Raw genomic sequence first — 12649 nt, forward strand, 5'->3', positions numbered from 1 at the left:
TTTCCCTACTTCAAGCAAAATCATGTTGGCTGAGAGTGGCTGCTGTGGGCAAAAGGGCTCCTATTCACAGGCCTCAAGATCCTTCCTTTCCTTGTCCAAAGACTTACTGGTATTGCTGAATATGGTGGGAAATGTGTGGATATTCATGTCTTTTTTTTGTCTTCAGTGAAGATTTGAGTGCTGCTTCCTGGCATTTGAAAGATAAAGGGTTAATAGAAGAGGCAGCTAATCACAGGGAGGGTGTAGGACTGCTCTTTATCAGTAGCAAAGCATGCAGAAGTGATAGGTCAAACTCTTCAGCCCTTATGAAACGTTTCCCGAGTGCTGCTGTCTGGGAATTTGTAATTACATTATGATTCTGTTGTGAAAAATAAATACCATGATTAATATATTAAATAGGGGTGGTGATACTCTGCCACCTCTCAGGATTGTTAAAATTTAATTATGCTTGTGGCATGAATCATCTGCTTCTGTTCTGTGCCACTCATCTTGCCTAAAGTTCCTGTTTTGATTCTTGTTTATCCCTTTGGTGGTTTTCAACACCAGTTAAAATTATTTATATAAAATCATGCAATATAAGAATGATTTTATAATACGGCAAGATGTTGCACTGTCACAAGGGAAAGATTTCTTCTACATCTATTAAAAATATTTTTGAGTAGTCTTTAAATATTAAGTCGACAAAAGAAAACTTTGAAAAGTCTAAATAGATTTATTTTATGAATTTTGTTGCTTAAAAGCACATCTTGAGCTCTGTGAACTATTCATTAATGTTGCACATTGGAGAAGTGAATTTCAGAAGCTGAGAATTATCACATATGATTGCAGTTTCTCTTGGCACTAAGGCCTACAGACATCTAGCATTGCTTGTGGATTCAGTGTCAACCTTTACTAAGAAGCAGTGATATTTAAGTCTGATCTTACAAGAATGGAGAAGTAACAGGGTCAGAGTTCAGCTCAGTGCTCATTTACATTAAACTTCTTCCTGTTTACCACTTTAAGTGTCAGACATCTCTGATGATGGGGCCAAAGTCTAGAATGTTGAGAAATAAGTCGATCAGTGCCAGTGTGACAATGGGCCGTGTATGTCCTTAACAACTTGCATGATTTTGTGTTGGGAGTCTGACTTTTTATATTAGGTATTAAGGTATGACCCTTTAATAAGTAACTAATGTCTTTTAGCCCTCTCCTCCTCCAATACAGAAGTGAAATTACCCCACTAAAAAGCTACTTCATTCAGACCTAGATTAGTAGATGGTCCTTGAGGGAGAGATTCTGGCATCACATATGTCTTTACATTAACATGTTGTATTCATATACTGGGGAAATTTGTCTCCTTTTAGCTCTTCTGATGTTTTAGCATGACCTCTGTAGGCAAGACTACTCTCACTTCTGCTTTGTAGCTTGCTTGCTAGTTAAGAGGTTGTGATAAATTAATCCAACCAAACCTGAACTTTACAGCTCGCTACCTGAATGGCTGCTTTGTAGTCCATGACCACAAGTCAAATTGACTGGAAGGACTTGCTGAGGTATCCAAGAGCCATCTAATTCTCTTTGTCCAAGTAGGGTGTAGTGGGGAGGGTCTGGAGTCATGCAGCCTTGCTGACTTTGGGGAAGCATTGTCTTGCACTTCTGCATTTCTGTCTTCCATGCACATACCAGGGTTACATAAAACAGCCTCAGAACCTGTGATGCTTTAAGTGTAGTACTGCTAAGAGGATGATGACTTAAATTTCCTGATATTTGAAGGATTCTCAATGATAAACTGTCTTCAGAAAATAGAGTGGATGTGGTGTCGTGTCTCTTCACTCAATTTGATAGTTGATGACTGTGTGAGACTTAATGTGCTGGTGGACCCTTCACTCTAATCACATTTTGTATCATTACTTGCTTTGTTAAAGACTATGAATTGACCCAAGAACCAATGTAAAAAGTACAAATCAGCTTATGTTGAGCAAGTTATTGAGCCTGGTCCTTCAATCAGGTTGTCTTTTGAATACAGATCAATTGTGCCCCTGTTACCAGAATATGGGTTCTGATTGTATTTGATAACTTCCTAGATTTCATACCTCTGTCAGTATTTCATAGCTTGGTAAATTCCTATGCAAGTCTGTGCTTTGAAACACATCTGCACTTCATACTATGTGCATAAAATGGAAGCTAAGTTGAAGCTTGAAAGTAATGAAGTTTCAAAAGTAATGCAATTTGATGTTTGCTGGGTGTATCAGGTGTCTTTAATACCCTATTTTGTGTTACAGACTGAAGTTCTGAGACAAGTGCAAAAATTAGAATGTGAGTTTCAAGCCAGAAAAGGACTGCAAAGGAGAAGTGAAGATACATTTTTCAGACGTGGTTCTTTGTTTTACATAAAGGGCCTATTTAGAGGAAGCCAGTGAATCGGAGTTTTCTTGAGAAAACTGAAAATGTACTACAGCAAAAAACAATTTAACTCCAGTCTGAGGACACTGCTTGAATGAGCAGAGTAAAGGAAAGTAAGGTGAAGAGTTTGGGTCACCTTTTTATGACAATGCTGTGCTAATTTATAATCTGAAGATGATAAATGTGGATTACATGGTAAGGTGGTAAATTTGGATTAATCCGCACTAAGGGTGCAGTTTTTCTCTTAAATGTGGCATCTGTTGTACTCACAAGAAGGAGGCTTACAATTACAGAACAAAATACCTTTAATTCAATTCAGCATCTTCCAGTCTTTGAATTTTTTAGTTGTCCGTAAAAAGAAAAGTGACACTAAAAACATACATGCAACAGTGCTGTATAAGCTGTTTTAATGCTAATGAAGTAATTCTCAGTCATGGGCCTAAAACTGGCTTTTAAGGTAGTAAAACAGACTGAGATTAGCATTTGAAATTCTGATAGCCAATTTTTTCAGCGTCTTGCTGTGACTCAGGCTGGTGTCTCAGAATAGTAACAGATGTCGGGAATGGTTAAGATGGGTTTGTTTTTTGTGTCTGGCACCAGAATACAATAGCACTTTTAACTTCTGGTGAAGGAAAAAACAAAGTGCTTTTTACAGAGCCCCTTGGTACCAATTAAAAGTTATGTCAGTGGTTAGAGAAGAAGTGATGCTGGTGTTTGTCTCAGAGGTGAGTTACTTGGAGTATGTTTTACTCATCAAGTAGTACAGGAGTACTTGGCAGCTCTTACTCTGATTTCATGGTGTGATTTAAAACAGGAGCTGTAAGTTATAAATCAGGTCTATAAGTAGAAACAATAGCTCTTATTCAATGGACAGGAAAACAGGGAAGTACTTGTTAAAGCTTGTCAGTGAATTTTTATTTTTATGCACTTCTTATCTATGGGTCACAGTGCAGACATCAGCTTCTCAAATTAAGCAGGAAGCACTTAATTTCCCCAGAACTTGCAGTCTCTTCCTTCAAGTGCACAGTTAATACTAGAGACTACAAAAAGCATCAATGATCCCTACTCTCTGAAAACAAGTTTTTTTTTAATCTTATTTGCTTTAATCATTAAAATCTCTAATAGGTCACTGAAAGATTTTTGATAAACTGTCATGATTGAAGTTTAAAGGACTAAACAAAACTGCATATGGCTGAAGTTTACAAGCCAGGCATGCATGCAAGAAATCCTGTTAACCTCACTGAGGTTTTTTTGATTTGTTCCACTTAGCCATGGGCTTCTAGAAGTTTCTTGCCTTTTTTTGGAGGGCTGGTGGGATGAGAAGGAAAATGAAATTAAAAATGGCATTTGATGCTAATATACTCTGGTGTAAAAATCTGATTTTTGTAGAGATCAAGACCATCCAACAGCATACAAAAGTCATTGTAGATTGTGCAGTTAATGTGTAACCTACACCAAATTGGGGAGAGACTAGAGGTCATGCTTGATTCTTCAGATTTTTTAAGTTTTCATTAAAATGAAATAGATACCTTAATTTTATTTCATACATTCTGGAATTTACAGTTGTGTAACTAAAGCAGTGAAACCTGTGAGAAATGTCATGGGAAAAGCCAGGCTGCACTCAGTGATCTTCCATATGCTTGCAAAATAGTTGATGTCTTTACTTTCTAGGCATGTGATTTCAATCAATTAAACACAGACAGAAGAATAGGAATTGCATTTCTTTTCAGTAGAATTACTAGATACTGTCCTTCGTGCCTGTGGTACAGGGGTTAATTTTAATTTTAATTTTCTTGTTGCTGTCCCCTCTTCTTTTAGTTCAGCCCTAGTGTGCCTGGAGTATTTTCTAATACTCAGCACTGTTGTAGTGCTACTACCAAGTGGCATTAGTGCTGTCAGGCTGTGTGGTGTGGTTGGTGTTCTCTGAATGCACGTTGTGAGCAAAGAACAAAATTCAGCCTTTTGGGTGCTTGTTTCTATCTTCAAATTGAGATCACAGCTTCTCCTATTTGACTCCTGCAGGTAACATACAAGCTTATCCGTGTGCCAGGCTTAAAGTGAGAGTGAGTACATAAGCTACCTGCAAAAGGTATTTGTAGAGTAAGGTCTGAGAAGTTTGTCTTTCCAGAAGAGAAGAGGGTTCACTGAAAGTCCTGCTAGCATGAGATGTCTGCTGGAATCATACTGTATGCTAGCTTCTCCTGCTGACTCCTGATGCAGACATTCTTAGTGATGCATCTCCTTTCATCTCCAGGTGATTCAGCTTCCAATGGGAGTAAGGTTTTTTTGTGTTGTGAAGGACGTTTTTCTAAAAGCATCCACAAAGGGACTTAATGTGAAAAGGCTGGTCAGGAGTAAGTTTAGATGGTAGTTTCCATACAAGAACTTCCTTTCAAGACAACAGGAACAGAAAGTGATGGGCATCAGGCCCTTTGATTTCAGCAGGGCTTGGACTGAGGCCAGACTGCAGTAGAGGAAGTGGGTGAAAGCAGAACTAGCATTAACAAAACATTTCATTTATGCCTCCAAGCAGCAGCTTGCTTTCCCTGCCTGACTCCCTGAAAACAGAGTCTTCTGCAAAAGCTGTTTGGAACCACATGCTCTTCTGGAGGTGCTGGCTGTTCTGTAGTGTTTTCCATACAGCCCTAAATGGCTGAACACCTGCAAGTGGATGGTTTTCAGTCCTGCAAGTCACTGACTCAAGGGAAGAAATAGAGAATTCCCTCCCCTCCTAAACAAGAGCTTCTGTCCTACAGGCTGATGGCAAATGACAGAATCTTAGGGGTTGGAAGGGACCTGGAAAGATCATCTAGTCCAACCCCCCTACCAGAGCAGGATCATCCAGAGCACATCACACAGGAATGTGTCGAGATGAGTTTTGAATGTCTCCAGAGAAGGAGACTCCACAACCTCTCTGGGCAGCCTGTCCCAGGGCTCTGTCACTCTTACAGGAAAGAAGTTTTTTTTCTAATGTTTATGTATAGGCTCCTATGTTCCAGTTTGTACCTATGCTCTTTGTCCTATCACTGGACATCACTGAAAAAAGCCTGGCTCCATCATCCTGACATTTGCCCTTAACATATTTATAAACACTGATGAGGTTGCCCCTCATTCTCCTCTTCTGCAAGCTAAAGAGACCCAGATCCCTCAGCCTTTCCTCATCAGGCAGATGTTCCGCTCCCTCCATCATCTTTGTGGCTCTGCCCTGGACTTTTTCAAGCAGTTCCCTGTCCTTCTGGAACTGAGGAGCCCAGAACTGGACACAAGATTCCAGATTCAAGTCCCTTGACCTACTAACCACACCCTTTCTAATGCACCCCAGGATGCCATTGGCCTTCTTGGCCACAAGGGCACATTGCTGGCTCATGGTCATCCTCCTGTCCACCAGGACCTCCAGGTTCCTTTCTCCTACACTGCTCTCCAGCAGCTCAGCCCCCAACCTGTACTGGTCCATGGGGTTGTTCTTCCCCAGATGCAAGACTCTACACTTGCCCTTGTTGAATTTCATCATGTTTCTCCCTGCCCAACTCTCCAGCCTGTCCAGGTCTCACTGAATGGCAGCACAGCCTTCTGGTGTGTCAGCCACTCCTCCCAGTTTAGTGTCATCAGCAAACCTGCTGAGGGCACACTCTGTTCCCTCATCCAGGTGCTTGATGAAAACACTGAATAGTACTGGTCCCCCTGAGGGACTCCACTAGTCACAGACCTCCAACTAGATTCTGTCCCATTGACCACAACTGGCTCAAATGGCTTTTGGCAATGCCTGTGGAGTTGTTCAGAATATATTATGAACGGGGTAGTTCATAAAAATGTTCATTAATGTTCATTAAACATGTTCTTGCCTGATTTTAAGTAGAAAAAAAAGTAGATAGAAATTATTTTTTATGAACATCTGAGAGCCTCTATTTAGAAGGAAAAACTGTTGCTCTACTATGAGAAGAAAAGCATGCGTGGGCCAGCTGAATTCTGTCTTAACTGCAGTGATATGAAGACCCATCACTTATCCATATGCTTCTGAGACTCTCTTCAGCCACTGGAGAACTTTTGTAATGGTTTGTGATGAGATGTGGATATTTCTGTTTTAAAGTAGAGCAATTAGTAGAAAAACTTCTCACCTGCAGGGAGCCACATATGGTATTTCCCTGAATGCTGCCAGTCTCCCTATCATCCTGTCTACCAGTGACTCAGGGCCCTGCAAGCAGGCAGTTGTTCTTCAGTGTTCGGGTATGTTGCAAGCTTAGCAGAGGAGAAGTTGCTAGGTGGTATTTTTGCTGTTGCATATGGGCTGTATGACTAATTGCTGCTTTGATGCTTTGTTTTCTGAGATTGTCTTCCTCCCTCCCTCTTAGATGCTTATTAGAATTGGTGGCTACTAAATGAATTATCTGCCGTGGCATGTGTAAAATCCAGAGTACTGGACCTCACCTAGGTGTGCAAGGCTTTTTAATACAAATGAACTGCCACCCCTGTACTCAGCTTTTGCCATTTTTCCTGTGCTTTATCTAATTAAAAGAATATCCAGATGGATGACAGGGTTGTTTTATCTTTGCTTTTACTGTGTTGGTCTCTTCTTCTTCCTTGAATCCCTTGTCTTGTGTGGGATTGGCTGTAGAAAATAAAATACAAATAATCATGGTCACATTAAGACTGGGAGAAGCACAGAACAGAGCAAATTTCTGTAGCTTTGAAAATCTGGGAAGCTGAAGAATATTTGGTGAAGTAAGAAGTTCTAGCTCTTTTTTGAGGGAGAGGCAGACATGTCTTAAATATTTAATTTGAACAAATCACACTATGAGTCTGAAATGCTTTCCTTCCTATGTCCTTGTTTACAAAAAAGAGTAAGTAAATCTTTCAAATGAAAACCGTTTTGATCAGGAAAGACCAAACTTCTTTTGTAAAGTATTTTGTTTAAGCAATTAGTCCTTGTCAAAATTTTAGGATACACTCAGCAAAACTGGAATATTCTGTGACGTGTTGAAGGTTCATGTACTTTTCCTCTTCTCTGAAGTTAATCCTCCACGTGAGATGGCTTTGTAATTAGATATGGAAGGCAGATGGAAAAAATTACTGGCCTTTGCCTGTTAAGGGTCTGAAAGCCCTTTCACCAGGGTAACTCTGTTTTTGCTGGTGTAGTACATCTCAGCCTTAGGAAATCATGCACTTCAGGTAATAAAGCTTTGTTTGTTCCCTATCCTTGCCCCATCCCTTCTCCTGTGGAAGAATTTCACCAGTAATGCCTTGAATGGAAGTATCAATGATGTGAACATTGGGTGTGTTTATCACCATGGTAGTTTGTTATAAATGTACAGAGTGGATTGATTCTCAGCGCCACAAGCATCTCCATAGCTTGGAGAAGAGCGGAGTGGCAGGGGAATGCAGAGTGGGGTTAAAGTGGGTCAGAGTGATTCCTGCCATCTCCTGCCTTGGTCACCCATTCTCTCCCTTGTGCTGGAGCTTTGTGACTCTCAAGTCTGGGGCAGAAAACTCTGGGAGGGCCTACAGGACTTCTCAGACTGTCCTTCCAGTTGGAGGAGTTGAATGGGGAATTGCATCCTCATTGTGATGGGTGGTGGATTTTATGCTTAAGTAGTTAAAGCCTAAATGCATCTATAGTCCTCATCCTGTAAAATAATAAGGAAAATCTGGCGTTTCAGTTGCAGCACAGAACTACTAATAGTTTGTGGAAGTTGAAACCAATTTGGTTTTGTTTTCATTAGCTGCTTAGGTTTCAACATAAAAATAACCTTCCATCCTATACTGTTTGGGAACTGTTTGTTTGTAACAAGGGTTGAACTGAGTGCCCTGGTGCTTTCCTACAGCATATCCTGCAGCTGTTTAAATGTTCTTCAGTCTTTTCCTTTTAAGTGTACTCCTGCCCAGATTCACAATTTGGGCATAGAGTTCCTGTCTGAGGCTTTCCTTGTCAGTGCTTTTTAATCACTGAAGTGATGAATTAGTGCTAAAAGCAAACTTCCTTAAACACTTGCAACCCACCCAAGAGCAGATGACATGGTTTCAAATGAAGCATAGAAGAAGATTCAGTAAAATACACAAAGCATGACTGTGCTTTGTGACAAGACCAGGGTGTTCAAGAGGACACAGTTGCAGTGGAAGGGATCCATTACAAGGATCTTAAGAGCCTCCATTTGTCTTGGGGACTATGTTTGGCTAAAAACTAATTCCAACCAATTAATTGGTAACAGTTTTGCTAGACCATTGCTCATAGAGTAAAGCTGGAATCAATTAATAGGCAAAAGCATGTGTACTGTTAGGTCTGTATGTTTGGTTAATTAAAATTAAATCTAGTGTACAAAATCTCTGAATTAGAGTGAAGATACTATGACAGAGTCCTTTAATTTTTCTTTTATTTACTAGTAGGACTTTCAAGTTAGTTGGTTAATGCAGCCTGATGAAAGGATGTGCAGCTTACATCTTTCCACTCTTCCACAGAGCATCAATTATTTTACTTTAGAGAAGGGTAGGCTGAGGGGAGACATCATTGCTCTCTGCAACTATCTGAAAGGAGGTTTTTGGGAGGTGGATGTGGGTATTGGCCTCTTCTTTCAAGTGTAATGATGGAACCAGAGGAAATGGGCTGAAGTTGCACCAGGGGAGGTTCAGGTTGGATATTAGGAAGAATTTATTTACTGAAGGAGTTGTCAGGCACAGGAGTGGGCTGCCTGGGGAGGGTGGTGGCATCACCATTCCTGGAGGTATTTAGGAGATGTGTAGATGTGGCACTTCAGGACATGCAGTGGACATGGTGTTTCTTTTCTGGGTTGACAGACTCTAATCTTAGAGGTCTTTTCCAACTGAGGCAATTCTGTCATTTCAACAGACTTCAGTCTTTGCTGTCCCTTCCTTCCACAAGTATCAGCCTAGAAAACAAGGAAACACCTAATTCCTTGCATGTAAAATGGAGAGATAGACCAAAGCTAAGGAAATTTTCTCGTTGTGGTTTTCCCCCCCCCCTTTTTTTTTTTTCCTTTTGCACTAAGTTAGTAGGGACAAACTGAAAGAACCTTACCAGCTGTCAGGGAGATGAAGCCTCAGTCCTAGCAGGCTGTGATGCACAAAGCAACAAAGAATAGTGTCAGGGAGGGAGACTTTAAAAAAAAAATAATAAAAAATTATTTAGCTTTCATGTCTGATTCTTTATCTCCCCTGCTGTGAATACATAAATAGTGTGTCAGTGTGTGTGTATATATATATGTTTAGTGATACTCTATGGCTGCAATGTATTTTGTGAGCTTGAATATTTAATTATATGTAGTAGTAATTGTAAAAAAAAAAATTGAGGCACTTGAGTATGTTACTGTACACAGATGGCAAGGCGGTCCCTGCCTTTATGAACTTCCAACTCAAATGGAGGGAACAAAGACTTTAAAGAGGAAACAAAAGTGATAGGATCTGCTGTAATTGCACTGGAGTCCCACAAGCTGTGAGGAGTAAAACCAGGAATAGAAATATATCAGTGAAATCCCAAAGAGACTAGTGCCCACACTGGTGTTCACGCAGGAGGATATCCTCACGCTATCCTGTATCTTCCTGTCCTCAGGAAATAATTCAGACAGGATAAGCACTGAAAACAACTCCATGAACGCTTGGAGGGGGAAGCAAACCTCTTAAAATCCCCTGGCTTCTCACTAGTGAAACAACTGACTTGGTTTCAAATGCAGTATCCAAGTTTGGGATAATAAAGCTATAGCTTAGAGGATTGAAATTCAAGGCATGACATAAAAGCTTTCAGACGCTTGAAATATTGCCAGAACCTCAAAAGCATAAAACCATCAGGTGCTGATTTAGCACCTTGAATGACATTAAATTCTTTTGGTTAGAAGCTACTCTACTCTGAATTATAGCCTTTTTTTCTTAAAGGCTTGGGTTTGCTTTGATAGAATCAAAGAATGGCTTGTGATGGAAGGGACCTTTAGAGGTCATCTAGTCCAAACCCCCTTGCAGTGAGCAGGGACATCTTCACCTAGATCAGGTTGCTCAGAGCCCTGTCCAAGCTGACCTTGAATATTTTCCAGGGATGGGGCATCTAACACCTCTCTGGGCAGCTGTGCCAGTGTTTCTCCCCTCTTCTAGTTTAAAACCATTAGCCCTTGTGTCCTCTCAAAACATTTCCTGCTAAAAAGTCTGTCTCCATCTTTCTTATAAGCCCCCTTTTAAGTTTCGAGGGGCTGCCATAAGGTCTTCCTGAAGCCTTCTCTGTCATGTCTGTAGTCACCTTAAGATGATCTTAAGATGCTGCTGAGAAGGAAGTAGGTTTTAGCCAGCATGTCCTGTTTTGTCTTTGTCCTTCACACAGTGCCATAGTTCCTGAATCCTTCCAGGAGTATATTAAGCAGGCTAACATATGTAAAATAACATCTGCTCTGTTTTTTGTTTCATCCCCAGGGGAGATGTGTGGCAGAGTGGCTTATTTTAAGTGGACTTTCAAAACAACAAAGCAGCACATTATAAAAACACTGAGATGAGTAATCTTTGAGAACTCAATGCAGGCACATGATGTATGTGCACATAGAAGGTTAAGTCAAATAAATGTGCCATGTATTTTGAGTAGAAGGCAGTGAAAGTGGGTTTTGACCCTTCCTTCTACTATGTTCAGTGGCTCAGTTTCCTGAGCTGATGAGCTGCACTTCACTCTAGAGTTTCTTTGAGCTACAGGATCAAACCTGCTGGCTCAAGCCTTCAGTCTGCAGTTTTCATCATCCTTTTGGGTGCAACAGCTCATGCTGCCTGCTGCTGGTTTTAACCAAACTCTGAGAGTCCTTCTGAGCAGTCGTGGCTGTAATCTCCTGTCTGGAGCTGGCTGCCTCTTGACCAATCATCTCTTGTGTGTATGCATGTATCTTCCTCGAGAGCTTTGTGAGCCTTGACTCAAAGGTGTGCAGGAAAATACAAGGTGATTCCTTTTTTTTTAACCACACAAAGTTCATGAAGACTTTTGTGTGTGGAACTGAACTTTTTTTTCTCCTTTTGCTACACAGCTGTAGCTCTCCAAAGTATTCCCATCCTGCTTACCTCAGCTGACAAGTTTCCCTTAAACTTATTCATAAATTATTACTTTCACTACTCCTTTTCCTCCCTTTATCCTCAATTTTGTTATTATTAGAAGGACTGATTTCTGTGTTGAAGAGTGTTGCATGTATCTGGTAGCTTCATTTGTAAAATGTTGTATTGCTGCTGCTGACTGTATTATTTTAACCAAATTTGCTAAGTAGTCTTGTTTACAGAAGCTTAAAGTTTTAGGCTGTATAACTGGCTTGAATTAATCCCAAAACAGGCCTAGTTTTGGAAGGGAGCTCCACATGTCATCTGGTCCAACATCCTACTCAAAGCAGAGCCAAATTCAAAGTTGTATTAGGTTGCTCAGGACCTAGTACTTACAGCTGACATCTTGGTAGTAATAATAATGATGAAAACTGATAAGAAAAACCTCATGTATGCTCTCTACCATTGTTTCTTTTAACCAAGAGTTAAGGTTTTGTAAATGTGCTCCCAACTGTAGCTTTTTGTTTGCTTGATTTGCTGTTGTGGTCTAGTCTTGTTATGTCTTTTTAAACTTTTTTTTTTCTTAAGAGTTCATTTAAAGTATATATATATATGGGTTATTTGAGTTGTAAAGTATACTTCCCACACTTCCTGGGGTTTACTACTTATTTGCATGCCTGTTCTGTAAAGGATGGTGAAGAAAGCACTTGCTGAAGGAGAGAAGCAGCAGCTCCTCCGGGCAGCCCAGCATGTGCCTGCAGTGCAGTTCAACTACACGGCAGCTCCACCTGCTGTTCTTGAGCTACAGCTTTCCCTTTGTGTCCCAACCTTTCACCTCACAATTTTGTATTAATTCTTGTGCTTTTCCCTTCTGACTTGGTGTGTTTTCAAACAGTTTTAACTCTTGTGAGGAGATACTCCTTGGGAAACATCCAAACTCTGTTTTGGTGTTCTGGAGTCAGAATTTCTTAATTTCTTGGCAACAACCAGCGATTGTGACATCTGTTTCTGTCTGCTTAACAAACAGGGCTTTTTTTAGCCATGTTGTCTTACCTTTTCAAAGACAAGTTACTACAAGGTATAAAGCACCATCATCTAGCAATAAAGGAGCTACTGCTCTTCAGTTGCAATAGGTACTTGTGATTATTTTTTTTTTTTCCCTGGAGAAGTCTGGGTGTCGTCTTGCTTGAGATCTTAACTGTATCTATGGTTTGTGTTATGAATATGATAAACAGAGGTTATCCAGCTGCTGTGAGGTTATTGAAATTTT

The sequence above is a fragment of the Chaetura pelagica genome, unplaced genomic scaffold (assembly GCF_000747805.2).
Source record: "Chaetura pelagica isolate M959 unplaced genomic scaffold, ChaPel_1.0 scaffold59, whole genome shotgun sequence".
Lineage (NCBI taxonomy): Eukaryota > Metazoa > Chordata > Aves > Apodiformes > Apodidae > Chaetura > Chaetura pelagica.